A 27449-nucleotide genomic window follows, 5' to 3' on the forward strand; every position below is an offset into this window, starting at 1 on the left:
GTTTAAAGCTTATGCACTCTGGTAGTTTATTTTATTTTATTTTTTGGAGCAGAGAAGGGTTTATTGCAGGGCCAAGCAAAGAGAATGAGTGGTTGTGCTCAAAAAACCTGACCCTAACCCTAACCCTAAGGATTTTAGAGACAAAGTCATAAAATGGGTATTTGCCTCTTGAAAATAATTTAATTAGGATATATAAACATTTTCTTGACTTGAACTCACCCCCCAATTACAAAATTTATATTAATAAGAGGTTTCCTTTTCTTGGTAAGAGGAAGCAAAGAGATACTTAATTAGATACATATTTTGATTATATAGTGAATTCTGATCTCATAAATATTAAAATACAGAGAAAAACTTACAATTGAGAAAATATGGTAAAGATATTATTTTTATTATTATATATGTATATTATTTTTACTATGTAAAGATAACCATTATTAACCATTGAAATACAGTTTCTAAATGCTTTAAAATATGTGTATGTAGTACATATACATTTGCATGCATGTGTGCTCAAGTCATGTCCGACTCTTTGTGACCCCATGGACTGTAGCCTGCCAGGCTCCTCTGTCCATGGAATTTTCCAGGCAAGGATACTGGAGTGGGTTGTCATTTCTTACATATACACATGCACACATGTATATGCACAACTTAGTTTTATTTTATAAAAACTTGGACTTCTCTGGTGGTTCAGATCATAAAGAATCTGCCTGTAATGTGGGAGACCTGGGTTCATTCCGTGGATTGGGGAGATCCCGTGGAGAAGGGAATGGCTACCCACTCCAGTATTCTTGCCTGGAGAAGTCTATGGGCAGAGGAGCCTGGTGGGCTACAGTCCCTGGGCTTGCAAAGAGTCAGACATGACTCAGCGACTAACACACACACACACACACACACACACACACACACACACACAGGATGTCTGCTTAGAAATAATAAATGTGTTTAGTATATTTAAATATGTGTCATAAATATCATTCTGCAACTAAGAGAAAATAATCCTGTAACTTGCTTTTACCACAAAATATTGCAGACTTTTTAAAATTTGTTTTTATTGATGTTTAGTTGATTTACAATGTTGTATTAGTTTCTGCTGTATGGCAAAGTGAATCAGTTATACATATATCCACTCTTTTTAGATTCTATTTCCATATAAGTCACTTCAGAGTATGGAGTAAAGTTCCTTGTTGTATACAATAGATTCTTGTTAGTTACCTATTTCATATATAGCAGTGTGTATATGTCAATCCCAATCTCCCAATTTATTCTTCACCCCACTTTCCCCTTGGTAACCATAAGCTTCTTTTCTTTTACATCTGTGACTCTTTTTCTGTCTTGTAAATAGGTTCATCTGTACCATTATTTTAGGTTCCACATGTAAGTGATAACATATGTTAGTTGTCTTTCTCTGACTTAGCTCACTCAGTATGATAATCTTTAGGTCCATCCATGTTGCAAATTGCATCATTTTGTTCTTTTTTATGGCTTAGATTCCATTGGATGTATGTACCACATCTTCTTTATCCATTCTTCTGTCAATGGACATTTAGGTTGTTCCCATGTCCTGGCTATTGTAAACAGTGTTGCAGTAAATATTAGGCTACATGGATCTTTTCCAAGTATGGTTGTCTCCATATATATGCCCAGAAATGCGATTTCTGGATCATATGGTAGCTCTGTTTTTGTTTTTCTGGGAACTTCCATACTATTCTCCATAGTGGCTGTACCAATTTACATTCATACCAGCAGCATAGGAGTGTTCCTTTTTCTCCACACTGTGTCTAGCTTTTATTGTTTGTAGATTCTTTGATGATGGCTATTCTGATTGGAGTGAGGTGATACCTCATTGCATTTTGATTTACATTTATGTAGTAATGAATGATGTTAAGCATCTTTTCACGTGTCTCTTGGCCATCTGTATGTCTTCTTTGGAGAAATGTCAATTTAGATCTTCTGCTCGTTTTTTGATTGGGTTTTTTGCCTTTTTTTTATATTGAGCTGCATAAGCTATTTGTATATTTTGGAGATTAATCCCTTGTCAGTTGCTTTGTTTGTGAATATATTTTCCCATTCATAATAGACTTTTTTATTCATCATAGACTTATCAATGACTTTTACAATGAAAAACAGAAGCTAATCAATACTTGAAGCCTTCACAACAGTCTAGAAAGCTATGTCGTGGCTCCTTGGAATCCAAACTAAAAAGAGGAAGTTTTCAGTTAGCATCACTAACTACTGCAGTGTTCCGCTCAGTTCAGTTCAGTCCAGTCACTTAGTTGTGTCCAGCTCTTTGTGACCCCATGGACTGCAGCATGTCAGACTTCCCTGTCCATCACCAACTCCTGGAGCCTACTCAAACTCATGTCCATCTCATTGGTGATGCCATCCAACCATCTCATCTTCTGTCGTCCCCTTCTTCTCCTGCCTTCAATCTTTCCCAGTATCGGGGTCTTCTCCAATGAGTAAGTTCTTTGCATCAGGTTGCCAAAGTATTGGAGTTTCAGCTTCAGCATCAGTCCTTCCAATGAATATTCAGGATTGATTTCCTTTAGGATGGACTTGTTGGATCTCCTTGCAGTCCAAGGGACTCTCAAGAGTCTTCTCCAACACCACAGTTCAAAAGCATCAATTCTTTGGTGCTCAGCTTTCTTTATAATCCAACTTTCTATCCAGAGATGACTACTAGAAAAACCATAACTTTGACTAGCTGGACCTTTGTTGAACTAATGACTCTGCTTTTAATATTCTGTCTATGTTGGTTATCACTTTTCTTCCAGGGAACAAGCGTCTTTTAATTTCATGGCTACAGTCACCATCTACAGTGATTTTGGAGCCCCTCTCCCAAAAAAGTCTGGCACTATTTTCATTGTTTCCCCATCTATTTGCCATGAGGTATTGGGACTAGATGCCATGATCATAGTTTTCTGAATCTTGAGCTTTAAGCCAACTTTTTCACTCTCTTCTTTCACTTTCATCAAGAGGCTCTTTAGTTCCTCTTTGTTTTCTGCCATAAGGGTGGTGTCATCTGCATATCTGAGGTTATTAATAATTCTCCCGGAAATCTTGATTCCAGCTTGTGCTTCATCCAGCCTGGCATGTCACATGATGTATTCTGCATATAAGTTAAATAAACAAGGTGACAATATACAGCCTTGACATACTCCTTTCTGAATTTAGAACCAGTTTGTTGTTCCATGTCCAGTTGTAACTGTTGCTTCTTGGCCTGCATACAGATTTCTCAGGAGGCAGGTCAGGTGGTCTGGTATTCCCATCTCTTTAAGAATTTTATACAGTTTGCTGTTATCCACACAGTCAAAGGCTTTGGCATATTCAATAAAGCAAAAGTAGATGTTTTTCTGGAACTCTCTTGCTTTTTTGATGACCCAGTGGATGTTTGCAAATTGATCTCTGGTTTCTCCGCCTTTCTAAATCCAGCTTGAACATCTGGAAGTTCATGGTTCATGACCTGTTAAAGCCTCACTTGGAGAATTTTGAGCATTAATTTGCTAGTGTGTAAGATTAGTGCAATTGTATGGTAGTTTAAACATTATTTGGCATTGCCTTTCTTTGTGATTGGAATGAAAACTGACCTTTTCCAATCCTATTTCCAATCCTATGCTGAGTTTTCCAAATTTGCTGGTATCTTGAGTACAACACTTTCACAGCATCATCTTTTAGGATTTGAAATAGCTCAACTGGAATTCCATCACCTCCATTAGCTTTGTTCATAGTGATGCTTCCTAAGGCAAACTTGACTTTGCATTCCAGGATGTCTGGCTCTAGGTGAGTGGTCACACCATCGTGGTTATCTGGGTCATGAAGATCTTTTTTTGTATAGTTCTGTGTATTCTTGCCACCTCTTCTCAATATCTTCTGTTTTTGTTAGGTCCATACCATTTCTGTCCTTTATTTTGCCCATCTTTGCATGAAATTTTCCCTTGGTATCTCTAATTTTCTTGGGGAGATCTCTAGTCTTTCCCATACTGTTGTTTTCCTCTATTTCTTTGTATTGATCACTGAGGAAGGCGTTGATTTTTTTTTTTTTTGAATTTGTTTTTATTTTTATTGGGCTTTTTGGGCTCTAAAATCACTGCAGATGGTGATTGCAGCCATGAAATTAAAAGATGCTTACTTCTTGGAAGGAAACCTATGACCAACCTAGACAGCATATTAAAAAGCAGAGACATTACTTTGTCCACAAAGGTCCATCTCATCAAGGCTATGGTTTTTCTGGTAGTCATGTATGGATATGAGAGTTGGACTATAAAGAAAGCTGAGCACCGAAGAATTGATGCCTTTGAACTGTGGTGTTGGAGAAGACTCTTGAGAGTCCCTTGGACAACAAGGAGATCCAACTGGTCCATCCTAAAGCAGATCAGTCCTGGGTGTTCACTGGAAGGACCGATGTTGTAGCTGAAACTTTAGTACTTTGGCCACATGATGCAAACAGCTGACTCATTTGAAAAGTCCCTTATGCTGGGAAAGATTGAGGGCAGGAGAAGGGGACAACAGAGGATGAGATGGTTAGATGGCATCACCAACTCAATGGACATGGGTTTGGGTAGACTCCAGCAGTTGGTGATAGACAGGGAGGCCTGGCGTGCTGTGGTTCATGGGGTCGCAGAGTCAGACGCAACTGAGTGACTGAACTGAACTGAGGGGATGGGATGGGGAATACCTCTGTAAGTTATGTCCCACTAGGAAGATGTACATTCTAACTCCTGGGATAGCTTTCTGAGCTGCTGAGGAAGGCTTTCTGATCTCTCCTGGCTATTCTTTGGAACTCTGCATTCAGACGGGTATATCTTTCCTTTTCTCCTTTGTCTTTAGCTTCTGTTCTTTTCTTAGCTATTTGTAAGGCCTCCTCAGACATCCATTTTGCCTTTTTGCATTTCTTTTTCTTGGGGATGGTCTTGATCATGGCCTCCTATACAAGGTCATGAACCTCTACCTGTAGTTCTTCATGCACTCTATCAGTTCTAATCCCTTGAATCTATTTGTCACTTCCAATGTATAATTGTAAGGGATTTATTTAAGTCCTACCTGAATGGTCTAGTGGTTTTCCTTACTTTCTTCAATTTAAGTCTGAATTTCACAATAAGGTATTCATGATCTGAGCCACAGTCAGCTACCAGTCTTATTGTTGCTGACTGTATAGAGCTTCTCCATCTTTGGCTGCAAAGAATATAATCAATCTGATTTTGGTATTGAACATCTGGTGACGTCCATGTGTAGAGTCATCTCTTGTGTTGTTAGACGACGGTGTTTGCTATGACCAGTGCATTCTCTTGGCAAAACTCTGTTAGCCTTTGCCCTGCTTAATTCTAGGCCAAATTTGCCTATTACTCCAGGTATCTCTTGACTTCCTACTTTTGCATTCCAATCTCCTATAATGAAGAGGACATCTGTTTTGGGGTGTTAGTTCTAGAAGGTCTTGTAAGTCTTCATAGAACTGTCCAACTTCAGCTTCTTCAGCATTACTGGATGGGGCATAGACTTGGATTATTGTGATATTGAGTGGTTTGCCTTGAAAACAGAGATCTTTCTGTCATTTTTGAGATTGCATCCATGTACTGCATTTTGGATTCTTTTGTTGACTCTAAGGGTTACTCCATTTCTTCTAAGGGATTCTTGCTCACAGTAGTAGATATAATGGTCATCAGAGTTAAATTCACCCATTCTAGTCCATTTTAGTTCACCAATTCCTAAAATGTCAATGTTCACTCTTGCTATCTCCTATTTCACCACTTCCAATTTACCTTGATTCATGGACCTAACATTCCAGGTTCCTATGCAGTATTGTTCTTTACAGCATCGGACTTTACTTCCAACTGGTGTTGATTTTGCTTTGACTCTGTCTTCATTCTTTCTGGAGTTATTTCTCTGTTGTCTTCTAGTAGCATATTGGGCACCTACCGACCTGTGGAGTTCATCTTTCCATTTCCTATCTTTTTGCCTTTTTATACTGTTCATGGGATCCTCAAGGCAAGAATACTGAAGTAGTTTGCCATTCTGTTCTCCAGTGGACCACGTTTTGTCTGACTGCACACTGTAACAACCCAGTTGTAAAAGTTGCTGCTGATTGGTCTACTATATATGTATACAATAATTGATTCTACCATTCTCCTACTGATATTGTTCAGTGGTTTGAAATCTTTATTATCATGAAGTCTTTTGAGAATATGATAATATTAATAGTTCTGGACCCTTTTAAGCTTCCAAAGTGTGCATACACCTTCTGGGACTTTATGATCTTCCTAGAGTTCACCTTTTTAACCCCATTTCCTATTATTTGTTGTTGTTGTTGTTCAGTCACTCAGTCATGTCCAACTCTTTGAGACTCTATGGACTGCAGCATTCTAGGCATCCCTGTCTTTCACTCTCTCCCAGAATTTGCTCAAACTCGTGTCCACTGAGTCAATAATTCCATCCAACCATCTCATCTTCTGTTGCCCCTTTCTCCTCCTGTCCTCTATCTCTTGGCATCAGGGTCTTTTCCTAGAACCATGACCAGTTAAAATCCTTGGAGCCCCCAAACTCTGCAAAAATTGCTTGCTATATTTAATCACACATAAAACAATAAAACTGTAAAACACAATTCTTTAATATACATTGAAATTAAAATGTCTTTGTTCTAGATAATATGATTGCAAAATTTTGAATGCACTCATTGAAATAGAATGAAGTTATTTTATGAGGATTCCTTCTCTGCTAAGTCTAAAATATGTGCTTCGTCTATCTGTTCATTCATATAAAAGTAAACTTCACCTGTGAACTAGAAAGTGAGCTGCTAAGTAAATTTAATATCAGGCTTACAAATCAGTATATACTCTGCTACTATGGGGTATAACTTCCAAATTTTCTTGTAATACAACATGTATTTGATATATAATACAACATGTATTATAGTCAATAATACCTAACATTTATGAGGACTCAGTGTGTTCTAGGATCTTTATTAAGCACTTTGCCTGTCTTATTCTATTTGGTCCCCACAATATTCCCAAGCTGGAATCAAGATTGCCAAGAGAAATATCAACAACCTCAGATATGCAGATGATACCACCCTAATGGCAGAAAGTGAAGAGGAACCAAAGAGCCTCTTGATGAAGGTGAAAGAGGTGCATGAAAAAGCTGGTTAAAGCTCAACATTCAAAAAATGAAAATCCTGGCATCTGGTCTTATCACTTCATGGCAAGTAGATGGGGAAACAATGGAGACAGTGACAGACTTTATTTTCTTGGGCTCCAAAATCACTGTGGATGGTGATTGCAACCGTGAAATTAAGAGACACTTGCTCCTTGGGAGAAAAGCTGTGGGAAATCTAGACAATGTATTAAAAAGCAGAGAAATCAGTTTACATAAAAAGGTCCCTATAGTCAAAGCTATGGTTTTTCCAGTAGTCATGTAGGGATATGAGGGCTGAACCATAAAAAAGGCTGAGTGCTGAATAATTGGTGCTTTGGAATTGTGGTGCTGGAGAAGACTCTTGAAACCACTTGAACAGCAAAGACATCAAACCAGTCAATCCTAAAGGAAATCAATCCTGAATATTCACTGGAAGAACTGGTGCTGAAGCTGAAGCTCCAAATAGTTTGGCCACCTGATGCGAAGAGCTGACTCATTGGAACAAACCCTGATGCTGGGAAAGATTGAGGGCAGGAGGAGATGGAGGTGACAGAGGATGAGATGATTGGATCACTGAATCAATGAGCATGAGTTTGAACACGCTCTGCATGACGGTGAAGGACAGGGAAGCCTAGAGTGCCGTGCTCCATAGGTATGGAAAGATTTGGACGTGAATAATGATATTCCCAGGAGATGAATGGTTTTATCAACCCAGTTTTATAGATAAGGGAAGTTAATTTTATAAAGTGAATTGGCTAATGTTACACATCCATAAAGGCTTCCCATTGGTGCTAGTGGTAATGCAGCCTGCCCATGCAGGAGGCATGAAGTGACGTGGGTTTGATTCCTGAGCTGGGAAGATCTCCTGGAAGAGGGAATGTCAACCCACTCCAATATTTTTGCCTGGAGAATCCCATGGACAGAGGAGCCTGGTGGGCTATAGTCCATAGGGTCACAAAGAGTTGGACATGACTGAGGTGACTGAGGACTCATGCATGCACACATCCATAAAGTTCTGGAGTCCGAAAACAAACCTACTACTGCCATGTTTATGGCCTGCCTTCTACCCATTCTATAGACTGGCAGTTGCAGATGATAGCAATATTGAATGTCTTATCTGAGATTTAGTTGTCCTGTTAGCTTCTGTCCATATGACCTTAACTTTATAGATCAAAACAAATACATAAACAACATCGAAATAGAAAAATAAGTGCCCAAATTTGTATTCTTGCTGTTTAGTTCAGAGGTGTAAAAAGGCAGTTTTCAGAAGATATCTATTTATACTTAAGGAATATCAAATCTCCAAAGTAACTTTCTTACTCAATTTTTATATTAGGAAATGTGAAGTTTCTGGAGGAATGTTACCCACTGGGTAGCCTGGTGGGCCAGCCAGAGAACCCACCTCATATGGTATTTCTTGCACCCTCTTTGTGGGTTTCTTTCCGTGGAATGGTGAGTGGTGATACACTCCAGTATCTGCTTGCACTTCTCATATTAATGTGTCTTCCTATGCATCATTTCTTTTTCTTTTTTTAACCTATCATTTTTTCTGTAGTTTCTCTTGTAAAAATACTTACTCATTTAGTTTTGGCTGCGCCAGGTCTTCGTTGCTTTGTGCAGGCTCTCTCTGGTTGTGACCAGCTGGGGCTACTCTCAAGTTGTGGTGCGACGGCATCTCACTGTGGTGGCTTCTCTTGTTGTAAAGCACTGGCTCCAGGTGCAGGGGCTTCAGTAGTTGTGGGGTGGACTCAATAGTTGTGGTGCACAGGCTTGGTTGTCCCATGACATGTGGGATCTTCCCAGGCCAGGGACTGAACCAGTGTCCTTTGCATACAAGGCGAATTCTTAACACTAGACCATCAGGGAAGCCCTTTCTGAGTTTCTGACATTGGTTCTTTACAATCATGCTCTATTCTGCTTCTTCTTTTCTTTCACCCCAATGTGTTCAGACCAGTCTCAGGCATCTATTAGAAACACACCATGCTGATTTCTGCCTTTCCCTGCCCTGCCCTTCTATCTATTCCCTTTGCCCAGAATGCCCTTCCTGTACTATTCTATTATAATCCGTCTATTTTTCTAAGTCAGCTAAAGTCTAGTAAGGTCATTTCATTTGGGAGAAGCCTCAGTGTAGCTTCTGAGACACTGAATGGAGACCTTTTAGCCTTTGTTGACCTTCTTCTCAGGAGCCTGTGGAACACAATTAAATTCTCAGTTCCTCTGAGTTTATTGCTCTCTTATTTCATATGCGAATGTGCCTTTCCTGAGAAGATGGCAAAAAATTTAAGGCAGGAACTATGTCTTAGATTCCCACTTAACATGGTTAGAATCTCTCACAGTTTTACTCAGCGAAGGGTTTATGTGCTATGGTCTGAATGTTTATATTCCCAGAGTTTGTATGTTGAATTCCTAACCACCAAGAGATGGTAGGTGAGGACTTTGGGAGTGGTCAGGTTATGATGGTAGACCCTGAGGAATGGGATCAGTCCTCCATCTTCAGAGAGACTTCTAGTTCCTTCTGCCACATGAAGATGCAAAAGAAGTCTGCATCCTGGAAGAAGGCCCTCGCATGACCATGCTCGCAATTCCCTCTCTCAGGTGTTGCTCCAGAATGCAATGTAGGTCCACTGTAGGACCAGAAGCCATGGCCTTTTCTTGAAATTTGGAATCTTCTGGGACAAACTGTAATAAGGAGAAAATGATAAAATAAAACACTATAACCATCAAATTTATTAAACATGTCTGGTGCCAGGCACTGTATAAATAAGATATGACCAAAGTGTTCTTGGGCTTTCCTGATAGCTCAGTTGGTAAGGAATCCACCTGCAATGCAGGAGACCCCAGTTCAATTCCTGGGTTGGGAAGATTCACTGGAGAAGGGATAGGCTACCCACTCCAGTATTGTTGGGCTTTCCTGTGGCTCAGCTGGTAAAGAATCCATCAGCAATGTGGCAGACCTGGGTTCAATCCCTGGGTTTGAAAGATCCCCTGGAGAAGGGAAAGATTATGCACTCTAGTTTTCTGGCCTGGAGAAATCCATGGACTGTATACTCCATGGGGTTATCGTAAAAAATGCTGAGAAAATAAGAGAGGCTAAAGGAAAAGGAAAGATATACCCATCTGAATGCAGAGTTCCAAAGAATAGCAAGGAGAGATGAGAAATCCTTTCTCAGTGATCAATGCAAAAAAAATAGAGGAAAACAATAGAATGGCAAAAATTGAGATCTCTTCAAGAAAATTAGAGATACCTAGGGAACATTTCTGGAGACAGCGATGGCACCCTATTCCAGTACTCTTGCCTAGAAAATCTCATGGACGGAGGAGCCTGGTAGGCTACAGTCCATGAGGTCGTGAAGAGTCGGACACGACTGAGTGACTTCACTTTCACGCATTGGAGAAGGAAATGGCAATCCACTCCAGTACTCTTGCCTGGAGAATCCCAGGGATGGGGGAGCCTGGTGGGCTGCCGTCTATGGGATCACACAGAGTCGGACACGACTGAAGCGACGTAGTAGCAGCAGCAGCAGCAGGGAACATTTCATGCAAAGATGGGCTCACTAAAGGACAAAAATGGTATGGGCCTAACAGAAGCAGAAGATATTAAGAAGAGGTGGCAAGAATACACAGAAGAAATATAAAAAAAGATCTTCATGACCCAGATAACCATGATGGTGTGATCACTCACCTAGAGCTAGACATCCTGGGGTCTGAAGTCAGGTGTGCCTTAGGAAGCATTCCTACATACCAAGTTAGGGATGATGATGGAATTCCAGCCGAGCTATTTCAAGTCCTAAAAGATGATGCTGTGAAAGTGCTGCACTCAATATGCCAGCAAATTTGGAAAACTCATCAGTGGCCACAGAACTGGAAAAGGTCAGTTTTCATTCCAATCCCAGAGAAAGGAAATGCCAAAGAACGTTCAAACTACTGCACAATTGCACTCATCTCACACACTAGCAAAGTAATGCTGGAAATTCTCCAAGCGAGGCTTCAACAGTATGTGAACCAAGAACTTCCAGATGTTCAAGCTGGATTTAGCAATGGCAGAGGAACCAGAGATCAAGTTGCCATCACCTATTGCATCATCGAGAAAGCAAGAGAGTTCCAGAAAAACATCTCCTTCTGCTTTATTGACTACATTAAAGCCTTTGACTGTGTGGATCACAACAAATGTGGAAAATTCTTAAAGAGATGGGAATACCAGACCACCTTCCTTGCCTCCTGAGAAATCTGTATGCATGTCAAGAAGCAGCAGTTAGAACTGGACATGGAACAACAGACTGGTTCCAAATTGGGAGAGGAGTATGTCAAGGCTGTATATTGTCACCCTGCTTATTTATCTTATATACAGAGTACATCATGCAACATGCCAGGCTGGATGAAGCACAAGCTGGAATCAAGATTTCTGGGAGAAATATCAATAACCTCAGATATTCAGATGACACCACCCTTATGGCAGAAAGCAAAGAGGAACTGAAGAGCCTCTTGATGAAAGTGAAAGAAGAGAGTGAAAAAGCTGGCTTAAAACTCAACAGTCGCCAGTCCAGGTTTGATGCACGATACTGGATGCTTGGGGCTGGTGCACTGGGACGAACCAGAGGGATGGTATGGGGAGGGAGGAGGGAGGAGGGTTCAGGATGGGGAACACATGTATACCTGTGGTGGATTCATTTCGATATATGGCAAAACCAATACAATAATGTAAAGTTAAAAAAAAATAAAATTAAAAAAAAAAACAAAAAAATGCAACATTCAAAAAACAAAGATCATGGCATCTGGTCCCATCACTTCATGGCAAATAGATGGGGAAACAATGGAAATGATGAGAGAATTTAGTTTTGGGGGCTCCAAAATCACTGCAGATGGTGATGAAATTAAAAGATGCTTGCTCCTTGGAAGAAAGCTGTGACCAACCTAGACAGCATATTAAAAAGTAGAGAGATTACTTTGCCGACAAAGACCTGTCTAGTCAAAGCTATGGTTTTTCAAGTATTCATGTGTGGATATGAGATTTGGACCATAAAGAAGGCTAAGCAGTGAAGAATTGATGCTTTTGACCTGTGGTGTTGGAGAAGACTATTGAGATTCCCTTGGATTACAAGGAGATCCAGCCATTTAATCCTAAAGGAAATCAATCCTGAGTATTCATTGGAAGGACTGATACTGAAGCTGAAGCTCCAATACCTTGGCCACCTGATGTGAAGAGCTGACTCATTGGAACAGACCCTGATGCTGGGAAAGATTGAGGGCAGGAGGAGAAGGGGACAACAGAGGATGAAATGATTGGATGGCATCACTGAATCAATGGATATGAGTTTGAGCAATCTCTGGGAGATGGTGAAGGACAGGGAAGCCTAGAGTGCTGCCGTCCACGGGGTCATGAAGAGTCGGACACGACTGAGTGACTGAATTGAACTGAAGGTCTCCTCTGTTTCTTTGGAAGCTTACAATTTAATGGATGTTCCAATAACTTATGGAACAGGATTTGTCTTAAATATTTCAGAGAGAAGATGGTATTTGAGCTGGGCCTAGAAGAATCAGCAGGCAGTGGTTGACAATAAGAACCAGAAGAAAGCAAAGGGAAATGTTTTAGCTTTAACTTTTCAGTTCACCCATAATTCTGTCCATTTCTGTTTGTCTAATATCCTAGGTAAAACACCTCTTTCCTTTTTCTCTCTTTAGCTAAATCCTCATTTGTTAAATCTGCTTTAACCCAGGAGCTCAGAGTCACCCAGGGTGCTAGTTAAGATGCAGACTCCCAGGCTTCACCATAGAGCTACTGAGATAGAACCTGTCTGTAGGGGTGGGACCCAGGCATTGATTTTCATAACAAGCAGAGACTCATAGGTAGTGAGAGGTTTAAGCTGCTTCTACTTTTGGAAGCTCCTGGCATATTCAAATGGAAGAAATGCCACAACAGAGGAGGCCAAATATGTGACTTTTAATGTTTCTATTAGGCAAATTAATTTAAACACATTTTCAAAATAGCATGACTATATGTATGTGCTCAGTTGGTGGTAGCACAAAATGTTAAAAATTTTGTAAATGTGGTGCTTTGAGGCAGATGAAAATCCAAGCCCCCACCCCCTCCCCATTTGTCCTATTAACAGATTCCTCAGGGGCACCAGGGGATGATGGAGAGGCTCTATACAGTTAATGAAAACAAAACCTGGATGAAATGTGGCTCAGATCATGAGCCCCTTACTGGAAAATTCAAACAAATTGAAGAAAGTAGGAAAAACCACTAGGCCATTCAGGTATGACCTAAAACAAATTCCTTATGATCATACAGTGGAGGTGACCAATAGATTCAAGGGATTAGATCTGGTAGACGCAGTGCCTGAAGAACTATGAATGGAGGTTCTTAACATTGTACAGGAGGCAATGACAAAAACTATCCCAAAGAAAAGGAATGCAAGAAGGCAAAGTGGTTGTCGGAGGAGGAGGCTTTTATAAATACCTGAGGAAAGAAGAGAAGTGAAAGCAAGGAAGAAAGAGAAAGAGGTACCCAACCAAATGCAGAGTTCCAGAGAATAGCAAGGAGAGACAAGATGGTCTTCTTAAATGAACAATCCAAAGAAATAGAGGAAAACAACGGAATGGGAAAGACTAGAGATCTCTTCAAGAAAATTGAAAACACCAAGGGAACATTTCATGCTAGGGTGGGCATGAAAAAGGACAGAAATGGTAAGGACCTGACAGAAGCAGAAGAGATTAAGAAGAGGTGGCAAGAGCACACAGAAGAACTATACAAAAAAAAGTCTTAATGACCCAGATAGCCATGATGGTGTGGATGCTGTGGTCACTCAGCTACAGCAAGACATCCTGGAGTGTGAAGTCAAGTGGGCCTGGAAAATGTCCGTTTTCATCCCAGTACCAAAGAAGGGCAATACCAAAGAATGTTCAAACTACCACACAATTGCGTTCATTTCGCATGCTAGTAAGGTAATGCTCAAAATCCTTCAAGCTAGGCTTCAATAGTATGTGAACTAAGAACTTCAAGATGAACAAGCTGAATTTACAAAAGGCAGATGAACTACAGATCAAATTGCCTACATTGTTGGATTAAAGAAAAAGCAAGGGAATTACAGAAAGACATCTACTTCTGCTTCATTGACTACACTAAAGCCTTTCACTATGTGGATCACAACAACTCGTGAATACACAGGTTGTAAAATTCTTAAAGAGATAGGAATACCAGACCACCTTACCTGCCTCCTGAGAAATCTGTATGCAGGTCAAGAAGCAACAGTTAGAACCAGAAATGGAATGGACTGGATCAAAATTGGGAAAGTAGTACATCAAGGCTGTATATCATCACCCTGCTTTTTAAATTTATATGCAGAGTACATCATGTGACATGCTGGGCTGGATGAAGCACAAGCTGGAATCAAGATTGCTGGGAGAAGTATCAACAATTTTAGACATGCAGATAACACCACCCTTATGGCAGAAAGCAAAGAGGAACCAAAGAGCCTTTTGATTAAGGTGAAAGAGGAGAGTGAAAATTTTGACTTAAAAATCAACATTCAGAAAACGAAGATCATGGCATCCGGTCCCATCACTTCATGGCAAATAGATGGGGAAACAATGGAAACAGTGACAGAGTTTATTTCCTTGGGCTCCAAAATCACTGTGGATGATGACTGCAGACATGAAATTAAAAGATGCTTGCTCCTTGGAAGAAAAGCTATGACAAACCTACACAACATATTGAAAAGCAGAGACATCACTTTGCCAACAAAGGTCTGTATGGTCAAAGCTATGGTTTTCCCAGTAGTCATGTATGGATGTGAGAGTTGGACCATAAAGAAGGCTGAGCACCAAAGAATTGCTGCTTTCAAGCTATGGTGCTGGAGAAGACTCTTGAGAGTCCCTTAGACAGCAAGGAAATCAAACCAGTCAATCCCAAAGGAAATCAACCTTGACTATTCATTGGAATTACTGATGCTGAAGCTGAAGCTCCAGTACTTTGGCCACCTGATGAAAAGAGCTGACTCATTGGAAAAGACTCTGATGCTGGGAAAGATTGAAGAGAAGAAGAATATGACAGAAGATGAGATGGTTGGATGGCATCACTGACTCAATGGACATGAGTTTGAGAAAACTCCAGGAGATGGTGAAGGACAGGGAAGCCTGCCTGCTGCTGTCCATGGGGTTGAAAAGGTTGGACACGACTTAACAACTCAACAACAGCAACATATACATATATAACCTCTCTTTCTTTCTCACACACAAACATAGTAATAGAATCACAAAACTTTATGACAGGATTTTTTCAGGGTATATGTCTGGTAGTGGGACTCCTGGGTCATATGGTCGTTCTATTTTTAGTTTTTAAGGAACCTCCATACTGTTCTCCACAGTGGCTGTATTATTTTACATGCCCACCAACAATGGAAGAGGGTTGCCTTTTCTCTACTCCCACTCCAGCATTTATTGTTTGTGGATTCACATGCACCCCAATGTTCATTGCAGCACTCTTTACAATAGCCAGGACATGGAAGAAACCTAAATGTTCGTCAACAGGTGAATGGATAAAAAAGATGTAGTACATATATATGACAGAATATTACTCAGCCATAAAAAATAATGAAATTGGGTGATTTCTAGAGATGTAGATGGACTAGAGACTGTCATACAGATGAAGTCAGAAGAGTAAAAAAAATATTGTATATTAACACATATATGTGGAATCTAGAAAAATAGTACATATTAACCTATTTGTAGCATAGAAATAGAGATGCAGTCATAGAGAACAGACATTTGGACATGGTGAGAGGAAGAAGAGTGGGATGAGTTTGGAGACTGGGGTTGACATATATACACTACTATGTGTAAAATTGATAGCTTGTAAAATAGAACCTGGGGCTTCCCTGTTTGCTCAGATGGTAAAGAATCTGCCTGCAACACAGAAGACCTGGGTTCCATCCCTGGGTTGGGAAAAGCCCCTGGAGAAGGGAATGGCAACCCACTCTGGTATTCCTGCCTAGAGAATTGCGTGAACAGAGGAGCCTGGCAGGCTATAATCCATGGGGGTCAACAGAGTCAGACGTGACTGAGTGACTAACACACACACACACACACACACACACACAGACTAGAACCTGCAGTATAGCACAGGGAAATCATTTCAGTGATCTGTGGTGACCTAGATGGGTGGGATGGCGTGGGAGGGAGGTTGAAGAGGGAGGGGAAACGTGTATACGTATAGCTGATTCACTTTGCTGTACAGTAGAAGCTAATACACGGAGAAGGCAATGGCACCCCACTCCAGTACTCTTGCCTGGAAAATCCCATGGATGGAGGAGGCTGGTAGGCTGCAGTCCATGGGGTCGCTAGAGTTGGACACGACTGAGCGACTTCACTTTCACTTTTCACTTTCATGCATTGGAGAAGGAAATGGCAACCTACTCCAGTGTTCTTGCCTGGAGAATCCCAGGGATGGGGGAGCCTGGTGGGCTGCCATCTATGGGGTCGCACAGAGTCGGACACGACTGAAGCGACTTAGCAGCAGCAGCAGCAGCAGAAGCTAATACAAAATTGTGAAGCAACTATACCTACATTAAAAAAAAAACAAATTTTGTGGCTAAATGGATTTTTGAGATCATGTGTCTCCAAATGAGAAGATGCTGAGGATGCATGTGTGCCTAATAAATAGACTTACTGAATTGGAAACTACACTTCTCCAGGTGCTTAATATGCCCTGTCTCTGTAGGATTGATTATAAATGGAACAGCCTCCCAGAATGTTTCTCACAGTTTAGGTTACAAGTTCTCCTCATTACAAACACTTCAGAATGTTTTCTGCAGAATCATTTCCGCTAGACACCTGTCAGGCGGTGGTGAGAGGTGGTGGGGCCCAGGAGTTCTTCAATGGATCAAGATTTTCCTAAGTGGGTGTCATTACTCTCCTTTGTGAAGAGAATGGTTATCTCTGTCATGAATTAAGAGCATAGGCAGATTCATAGGGAGAGTTTGGCAATTTTTGTACAGCACTGCTTCACATTATATTAAACTCTCATTTGCTATGGTTTGTATACTAGTATATCCATGAGTGCTCAGTTGCTAAGTCCTGTCCGACTCTTTGTGACCCCATGGAGTATAGCCCACCAGGCTCCTCCATCCATGGGATTTCCCAGGCAAGAATACTAGTGAGTTGCCATTTCCTTCTCCAGGGGATCATCCTGACCCAGGGATCGAACCCAGGTCTCCTGCATTACAGGAACATTTTTTACCACTAAGCCACATGAAAAGCCCTGTATACTAACAGTTATGTCTAATTTTTATCCTTTATGTGATCTTTCTGTGCTCATATCTCTAGAATAGTGAGCTCAACTAAGAGGCAACAGTATTGCCTCCCATGGGACTTCTTTACCACTAGGGACATGTGGGACAGCCCCCAATGACAAAGCATTCTTCAGCACAAAATGTCAATAATGCCAAGTTTTAGAAATCTCATTCTGAAATGATGATTCTTAATCTGAGGGTCTTATTCAATAGTCTACTCCATAAATTGAAATGAACTTCAGCTTATGGGAGTTCCAAAATTTGGGCAAAATTTTATGTGTACATATGTTGTCTGGGGGAGACAGTCTTGGATTTCTATCAGATTCTCAAATCTCTCAAAGGTGACAGATTGCAAAACTTCTGTCTCTATCATTTCTCATACCAATAATGTCTTCACTATTGCCTGTTTTCCAGCCATGCTTCTCACCTTCATTTAAAACTTATTTAGCATTGCTCCGTGTGTTCAGATGGTGACAGGGTGACTAGCTGTCCTAAGATGCTTGGGACCTAACAGGCCTAATTATTTTTTTTTTTAATTGAAGTAAAGTTGATTGATAATATTGTGCTAGTTTCAGGTATACAGCAAAGTGATTCAGTTATATGTGTATATTTTTTCAGATTATTTTCCATTATAGTTCATGTTGATAAAGTTCCCTGTGCTATATAATGAATCCATGTTGTTTATTTATTTTACATATAATAGTTTGCATCTGTTTATCCTATATGCCTAATTTATCCCTCCCCCCTTCCTCTGCCCTTTGCTAATCATAAATTTATTTTCTATGTCTGTGCACCTGTTTCTGTTTTGAATATGGGTTCATTTGTATTATTTTTTAGATTCCATGTATAATGATATCATGTAATATTTGTCTTTTTTCTGACTTCACTAAGTATAATATGATCTAAGTCCATCCATGTTGCTGCAAATGGAAATATTTCATTCTTTTTTATGGCTGAGTACTATTACATTATATATATGTTCCACATCTTTATCTATTCATCTATTGATGGACATTTATGTTACTTCCATGTCTTGGCTATTGTAAATAGTGCTGTTGTGAAGATTGGGATGAAAATAACTTTATAAATTAAAAATTTTCTCCAGATACTATGTCCAGGAGTAGGATTACTGGATCATAAGGTAACTCTGTTTTTAGTTTTTTAAGAAACCTGTATACTATTCTCCATAGTGGCTATATTAATTTGCATTCCCATCAACAGTGTAGGAGCGTTCTCTATTCTCCATACCCTGTCCAGAATTCATTATTTGTAGACTTTTTTTTATGATGGCCATTCTGGTCTGGGTGAGGTGCTACCTCATTGTGGTTTTGATTTGCATTTCTCTAATAATTAGTTATGTTGAACATCTTCTCATGTGCTTGTTGGCTATCTGTATCAGACCTAACTACTAATGACATCCACATTCATTCTCACATGTGTCTGGACCTGGTTTGGATGGTGAGTTACCAGGTCAGTCAGACATATTGTATCCATGATTTTAGGAATTCCTCACTGCTGAGGCATAAACTGTATGTTTAAAAAATGCATACAGGAAAAATACACAAATATACAGAATCTCTTCCCTGCTGACTTCCACCTCAGGCTATCTAATCCTTTGGGACATACAAGAAGGAAAGTATACAACAAGTGACACAATTGCATTAAATATTTTACTTAGGATATTTTTATAAACTAAAAACAGATAACATTTAGAAATCTCATTATGGATACAAAACACTTGCCACATTAGGGTGTGTTCTTATCACAGTCTGTGGACTATATAGCTAAAAATTCTGTAAGAAATTCAAAATATGCATAAAGATTGGTCCTGAGAGAGCCAAAATTTATATACTTTACTCTTGATATGAGCTGGTTATCATTAGTGTGTGTGTGTGTGTGTGAATATGTTCTCATGTAAGTTACTCTTGGTCAAGTCTGAATTTTTTCTGAATTCAAGAAAGTACTTCTGTAAAATATGTTAATCAGAATAAATTATTTCCAAGGCCCTTCCAGTCTTGAATTCTATATGTGTTCATCCATCCATCCATCCATTCATTCAGTCACTCTTTCATTCATCACTTCAAAGCAGCTGAGCACCTGCTCTCAGCTAGGCCCTGAAGGTGCAGAAATAAAGATTACTCTTTCAGATCTCAAAAACATCAGGGCCCAGTAGGGAAAGAGGACAAGCCCATACCAAGGCTGCTATGGGAGTGTGGAAGTGAATCCCTAACACAGATGGGGAAAAAGAAAGATGATTCAGGCAAGAAAAGGAAAATGTGCTCATTTACCACTTGCATATAATTCAGTAATGAATCTGTGGTATGATGATTCCTGTGGGATGGCCAAAGCTAGGCTACATTGTAAACCTCCTTGGGACAGAGAACCACCTCTTTTATGGACCTCTGGAATAAGAGTGGTAGAGGTGGTGATTAAGGGCACAGGCTTTGCTATTTGATCTGAGTTTGATCATGGCTTTAGGACTTACTATATCATCTTGGGCAAGAGACTTCACTTCATTAAAGAACAAGTTTCCTTATCTGTGGATTGGGAATGAAAATTGAATTATCACTAATTCTTTTACAGACCTACTTCACAGACCTAATAAAATGATGTGTGTAAGGCACTAGTAAGTACTTATTAAAAATCCTTAGTACTAGTAAGCACTTTTTAAAAGTCCTTAGTATTCTTAGGAGTTGTTAGGTGTATGTAGGTCTCAGGGTTGAATGAGCATGACTTTTAAAAAAAAATATAAATTTATTTATTTTAATTGAACATTAATTACTTTACAATATTGTATTGGTTTTGACAGAATCTGCCATGGGTGTACACGTGTTCCCTATCCAGAACCCCCCTCCCACCTTCCTCCCCATCCCATCCCTCTGGGTCATCCCAGTGAACCAGCCCTGAGCATCCAATATCATGCATTGAACCTGGACTGGTGATTCGTTTCACATATGATAATGTACATGTTTCACTGCCATTCTCCCAAATCATCCCACCCTAACCCTCTCCAACAGAGGCCATAAGACTGTTCTATACATCTGTGTCTCTTGCTGTCTCGCATACAGGGTTATCATTACCATCTTTCTAAATTCCATATATATGCATTAGTATACTGTATTGGGGAGAAGGCAATGGCAACCCATTCCAGTACTCTTGCCTGGAAAATCCCATGAATGGAGGAGCCTGGTGGGCTGCAGTTCACAGTGTCACGAAGAGTTGGACACAACTGAGTGACTTCACTTTCACTTTTCACTTTCATGCATTGGAGAAGGAAATGGCAACCCACTCCAGTGTTCTTGCCTGGAGAATCCTGGGGACAACGGAGCCTGGTGGGCTGCCATCTCTGGGGTCCCATAGAGTCGGACACGACTGAAGTGACTTAGCAGCAGCAGCATACTGTATTGGTGTTTTTCTTTCTGGCTTACTTCACTCTGTATAACAGGCTTCAATTTCATCCACCTCATTAGAACTGATTCAAATGTATTCTTTTTAATGACTGAGTAATACTCCATTGTGTATATGTACCACAGCTTTCTTAGCCATTCATCTGCTGATGGACATGTAGGTTGCTTCCATGTCCTGGCTATTATAAACAGTGCTGTGATAAACATTGGGGTACACGTGTCTCTTTCAATGCTGGTTTCCTCGGTGTGTATGCCCAGCAGTGGGATTGCTGGGTCATATGGCAGTTCTATTTCTAGTTTTTTAAGGAATCTCCACACTGTTCTCCATAGTGGCTGTACTAGTTTTCATCCCCACCAACAGTGTAAGAGGGTTCCCTTTTCTCCATACCCTTTCCAGCATTTATTGCTTGTAGACTTGGATAGCAGCCATTCTGACTGGTGTGAAACGGTACCTCATTGTGGCTTTGATTTACATTTCTCTGATAATGAGTGATATTGAGCATCTTTTCATGTGTTTGTTTGCCATCTATATGTCTTCTTTGGAGAAATGTCTGTTTAGTTCTTTGGCCCATTTTTTGATTGGGTCGTTTACTTTTCTGGAATTGAGCTATAGGAGTTGCTTGTATATTTTTGAGATTAATTGTCAGTTGCTTCATTTGCTATTATTTTCTCCCACTCTGAAGGCTGTCTTTTCACCTTGCTTATAGTCTCCTTTGTTGTGCAAACGCTTTTAATTTTAATTAGGTCCCATTTGTTTGTTTTTGCTTTTATTTCCAATATTCTGGGAGGTGGGTCATAGAGAATCCTGCTGTGATTTATGTCAGAGAGTGTCTCGCCTATGTTCTCCTCTAGGAGTTTTATAGTTTCTGGTCTTACATTTAGATCTTTAATCCATTTTGAGTTTATTTTTGTGTATGGTGTTAGAAGGTGTTCTAGTTTCATTCTTTTACAAGTAGTTGACCAGTTTTCCCAGCAGCACTTGATAAAGAGATAGTCTTTTCTCCATTGTATATTCTTGCCTCCTTTGTCAAAGATAAGGTGTCCATAGGTGCGTGGATTTATATCTGGGCTTTCTATTTTGTTCCACTGATCTATATTTCTGTCTTTGTGCCAGTACCATATTGTCTTGATGACTGTGGCTTTGTAGTAGAGCCTGAAGTCAGGCAGGTTGATTCCTCCAGTTCCATTCTTCTTTCTCAAGAGTGCTTTGGCTATTTGAGGTTTTATGTATTTCCATACAAATTGTTAAATTATTTGTTCTAGCTCTGTGAAAAATACTGTTGGTAGCTTGATAGGGACTGCATTGAATCTATAGATTGCTTTGGGTAGTATGCTCGTTTTCACTATATTGATTCTTCCTATCCAGGAACATGGTATATTTCTCCATCTATTAGTGTCCTCTTTGATTTCCTTCATCAGTGTTTTATAGTTTCTATATATAGGTCTTTTTTTTCTTTAGGTAGATATATTCCTAAATAATTTATTCTTTTCGTTGCAATGATGAATGGAATTGTTTCCTTAATTTCTCTTTCTATTTTCTCATTATTAGTGTATAGGAATGCAAGGAATGTCTGTGTGTTGATTTTATATCATGCCAATTTACTATATTCATTGATTAGCTCTAGTAATTTTCTGGTGCAGTCTTTAGGGTTTTCTCTGTAGAGGATCATGTCATCTGCAAACAGTGAGAGTTTTACTTCTTCTTTTCCAGTTTGGATTCCTTTTATTTCTTTTTATGTTCTGATTGCTGTGGCCAAAACTTCCAAAACTATGTTGAATAGTAGTGGTGAGAGTGGGCACCCTTGTCTTGTTCCTGATTTTAGGGGAAATGCTTTCAACTTTTCACCGTTGAGGATAATGTTTGCTGTGGGTTTGTCATATATAGCTTTTATTATGTTGATGTATGTTTCTTCTGTTCCTGCTTTCTGGAGGGTTTTTATCATAAATGGATGTTGAATCTTGTCAAAGGCTTTCTCTGCATCTATAAGATAATCATATGGCTTTTATTTTCCAATTTGTTAAGGTGGTGTATTATGTTGATTGATTTTCAGATATTGAAGATTCCTTGCATCCCTGGGATAAAGCCCACTTGGTCATGATGTATGATCTTTTTAATGTGTTGTTGGATTCTGATTGCTAGAATTTTGTTAAGGATTTTTGCATCTATGTTCATCAGTGGTATTGGCCTGTAGTTTTCTTTTTTTGTGGCATCTTTGTTAGGTTTTGGTATTAGGGTGATGTGGCCTCATAGAATGAGTTTGGAAGTTTACCTTCCTCTGCAATTTTCTGGAAGAGTTTGAGTAGGATAGGTGTTAGCTCTTCTCTAAAGTTTTGGTAGAATTCAGCTGTGAAGCCGTCTGGACCTGGTTTTTGTTGGCTGGAAGATTTCTGATTACTGTTTCAATTTCTGTGCTTGTGATGGGTCTGTTAAGATTTTCTATTTTTTCCTGGTTCAGTTTTGGAAAGTTGTACTTTTATAAGAATGTGTCCATTTCTTCCAAGTTGTCCATTTTATTGGCATATAGTTGCTGATGGTACTCTCTTATCATCCTTTGTGTTTCTGTGTTGTCTGTTGTGATCTGTCCATTTTCATTTCTAATTTTATTGATTTGATTTTTCTCCCTTTGTTTCTTGATGATTCTGGCTAATGGTTTGTCAATTTTATTTATCCGCTCAAAGAACCAGCTTTTGGCTTTGTTGATTTTTGCTATGGTCTCTTTTGTTTCTTTTGCATTTATTTCTGCCCTAATTTTAAAGATTTCTTTCCTTCTACTAACCCTGGGGTTCTTCATTTCTTCCTTTTCTAGTTGCTTTAGGTGTAGAGTTAGGTTATTTATCTGATTTTTTTCTTGTTTCTTGAGGTATGCCTGTATTGCTATGAACCTTCCCCTTAGCACTGCTTTTACAGTGTCCCACAGGTTTTGGGTTGTTGTGTTTTCATTTTCATTCATTTCTATGCATATTTTGATTTCTTTTGTGATTTCTTCTGTGATTTGTTGGTTATTCAGCAGTGTGTTGTTCAGCCTCCATATGTTGGCATTTTTAATAGTTTTTCTCCTGTAATTGAGACCTAATCTTACTGCATTGTGGTCAGAAAAGATGCTTGGAATGGTTTCAATTTTTTTTTAATTTACCAAGGCTAGATTTATGGCCCAGGATGTGGTCTATCCTGGAGAAGATTCCATGTGCGCTTAAGAAAAAGGTGAAATTCATTGTTTTGGGGTGAAACGTCCTATAGGTATCAATTAGGTCTAACTGGTCTATTGTATCATTTAAAGTTTGTGTTTCCTTGTTAATTTTCTGTTTAGTTGATCTATCTATAGGTGTGAGTGGGGTATTAAAGTCTCCCACTATTATTGTGTTATTGTTAATTTCCCCTTTCATACTTGTTAGCATTTGCCTTACATATTGCAGTACTCCTATGTTGGGTGCATATATATTTATAATTGTTATATCGTCTTCTTGGATTGATCCTTTGATCATTATGTTGTGTCTTTCTTTGTCTATTTCACAGCCTTTATTTTAAAGTCTGTTTTATCTGATATAAGTATTGCTACTCCTGCTTTCTTTTGGTCCCTATTTGTATGGAATATCTTTTTCCAGCCCTTCACTTTCAGTCTGTATGTGTCCCTTGTTTTGAGGTGGGTCTCTTGTAGACAACATATATAGGGGTCTTGTTTTTATATCCATTCAGCCAGTCTTTGTCTTTTGGTTGGGGGCATTCAACCCATTTACATTTAAGGTAATTATTGATAAGTATAATCCAATTGTCATTTACTTTATTGTTTTGGGTTTGAGTTTATAAACCCTTTCTGTGTTTCCTGTCCAGAGAAGATCCTTTAGCATTGGTTGGAGAGCTGGTTTGGTTGTGCTGAATTCTCTCAGCTTTTGCTTGTCCGTAAAGCTTTTGATTTCTTCTTCATATTTGAATGAGATCCTTGCTGGGTACAGTAATATGAGCTGTAGGTTATTTTCTTTCATCACTTTAAGTATGTCCTGCCATTCCCTCCTGGCCTGAAGAGTTTCTATTGAAAGATCAGCTGTTATCCTTATGGAAATCCCCTTGTGTGTTATTTGTTGTTTTTCCCTTGCTGCTTTTAATATTTGTTCTTTGTTTTTGATCTTTGTTAATTTGATTAATGTGTGTCTTGGGGTGTTTCGCCTTGGGTTTATCCTGTTTGGGACTCTCTGGGTTTCTTGGACTTGGGTGATTATTTCCTTCCCCATTTTAGGGAAGTTTTCAACTATTCAAAATACTCCTCAAGTATTTTCTCATGGTGTTTCTTTTTGTCTTCTTCTTCTGGGACTCCTATGATTCGAATGTTGGGGCGTTTAACATTGTCCCAGAGGTCTCTGAGATTGTCCTCATTTCTTTTAATTCATTTTTATTTTTTCCTCTCTGTTTCATTTATTTCTACCATTCTATCTTCTACCTCACTTATCCTGTCTTCTGCCTCCATTATTCTACTGTTGGTTCTGTCCAGAGTGTTTTTGATCTCATTTATTGCATTATTAATTATATATTGATCCTATTTCATTTCTTCTAGGTCCTTGTTAAACCTTTCTTCCATCTTCTCAATCCTTGTCTCCAGGCTATTTATCTGTAACTCCATTTTGTTTTCAAGATTTTGGATCACTTTCACTATCATTATTCAGAATTCTTCATCAGGTAGATTCACTATCTCTTCCTCTTTGTTTGGATTGGTGGGCATTTATCCTGTTCCTTTACCTGCTGGGTATTCCTCTGCCTCTTTATATTGTTTATTTTGCTGTTTGTTTGCTTTATATTGTTTATTTATATTGTTTATTTATGTTGTTTGGGGTGGCCTTTCTGTATTCTGGCAGTTTGTGGAGTTCTCTTTATTGTGGAGTTTCCTTGCTGTGGGTGGGGTTGGACAGGTGGCTTGTCAAGGTTTCCTGGTTAGGGAAGCTTGTGTAGGTGTTCTGGTGGGTGGAGTTGGATTTCTTCTCTCTGGAGTGCAATAAAGTGTCCAGTAATGAGTTATGAGATGTCAGTGGGTTTGGATTGATTTTGGGCAGCCTGCATATTGAAGCTCAGGGCTATGTTCATGTGTTGCTGGAGAATTTGCGTGGTATGTCTTGCTCTGGAACTTGTTGGCCCTTGGGTCATGCTTGGTTTCAGTGTAGGTATGGAGGCGTTTGATGAGCTCCTGTCAATTAATGTTCCCTGGAGTCAGGAGTTCTCTGGTGTTCTCAGGATTTGGGCTTAGGCCTCCTGCCTCTGGTTTTCAGTTTTACTTTTACAGTAGCCTCAAGACTTCTCCATCTATACAGCACTGTTGATAAAACATCTAGGTTAAAGATGAAAAGTTTCTCCACAATGAGGGACACCCAGAGAGGTTCACAGAGTTACATGGAGAAGAGAAGAGGGAGGAGGGAGATAGAGGTGACCAGGATGAGATGAAGGAGAATCAAAAGAGGCAAGAGCAAGGTAGCCAGTAATCACTTCCTTATGTGGTCTGGACCATTCAGAGATGTTCACAGAGTTATACAGAGAAGAGAAGAAGGAGGAAGGAGACAGAGGTGGCCAGGAGGATAAAGGGGGAATCAAAAGGAGCGAGACAGATCCAGCCACTAATCAGTTCCCTAAGTGTTCTCCATAGTCCGGAACACACAAAGAGATTCACAGAGTTGGGTAGAGAATAGAAGGGGGAGGGGGAGATAGAGGCGACCTGATGGAGAAAAAGGAGAGTCCAAAGGGGGAGAGAGTAAGCTTACTTGACTAAGCGAGTAATCTTGCTCCCAAGTAAAAATGGGTACTGAAGACTGGGTTCTTAAAGGTACAAAATTGTTAACTAATACCAGAAAGCAAAGATTAAATATCTAGAGTAGAGGTTGGATTTTCAAAAATACAATATTAAAGAAAAAAAACAAAGTCACAAAAATTATTATATATATATATATATGAAGTTTGCTTTAAAAAATAGGGTCTTTTTTATGCAAAGTAATAATAGGTTATAAAAATGAAAATTAAAGGAATAATAGAGGACTTAAAAATAAAAAAAATTAAAAATTAAAGAGTGATAATAGTAAAAATATATCTAGGACTTTCTGTGGTGGTGTTGTGGGCAGTGTGGGGTCAGTTCATTTTTGGCTAGTTCCTTGGTCCGGCTTATATTTCTCAAGATCTATAGGCCTCTTCCTATGTAGTCGGTACTAACTATAGGGTTTTAATCTCTTGCACTTGTCACTTCCAAGGTGGTTCCCTCTGTTTTAGCTTCTTCTGTTTGCTGGTCTCTTCAGTGTCTAATTCTTGCCCTGACTGATGTGGGCAGTTGTGAATACTTTTTAAGGCTCACTTGTTCAGTTGTGCTGTGGGGAGGGAGCAACACTGCAAACAAGTATCACTGGCGTGTGTGGGGAGTGCTCGCAGTGTCTTGGCCACACTGGGTTTGCCCCCACTCACGGCGTGTGTGCTTTCCCTGTCCACACTGCTTAGGCTCTAGGTTGCTCTTCCAGGGCTGTCTGAGGCTGGCCCTGGGCTGTATGCACTTCCCAGGTCTAAGCCGCTCAGGTTCAGTTACTCGGGTAGTCCTCAGAGGCGTAGACTCGGTTGGGCCTGCGTTTCGTGCCCTTCCCAGGTCCGAGCAGCTCAGGTGACCAGGTG

The 27449-nt window shown here is 39.7% G+C and overlaps 1 protein-coding gene across 1 annotated transcript in view; it reads left to right on the forward strand.

The window, feature by feature from the left end:
- The window catches only part of KCTD16 (potassium channel tetramerization domain containing 16), a 321458-nt gene that overhangs the window by 161474 nt on the left and 132535 nt on the right, over positions 1-27449 (forward strand). The window lies entirely within an intron of this gene.

The sequence above is a fragment of the Bos javanicus genome, chromosome 7 (genome assembly GCF_032452875.1).
Source record: "Bos javanicus breed banteng chromosome 7, ARS-OSU_banteng_1.0, whole genome shotgun sequence".
In the NCBI taxonomy this organism is placed as follows: domain Eukaryota; kingdom Metazoa; phylum Chordata; class Mammalia; order Artiodactyla; family Bovidae; genus Bos; species Bos javanicus.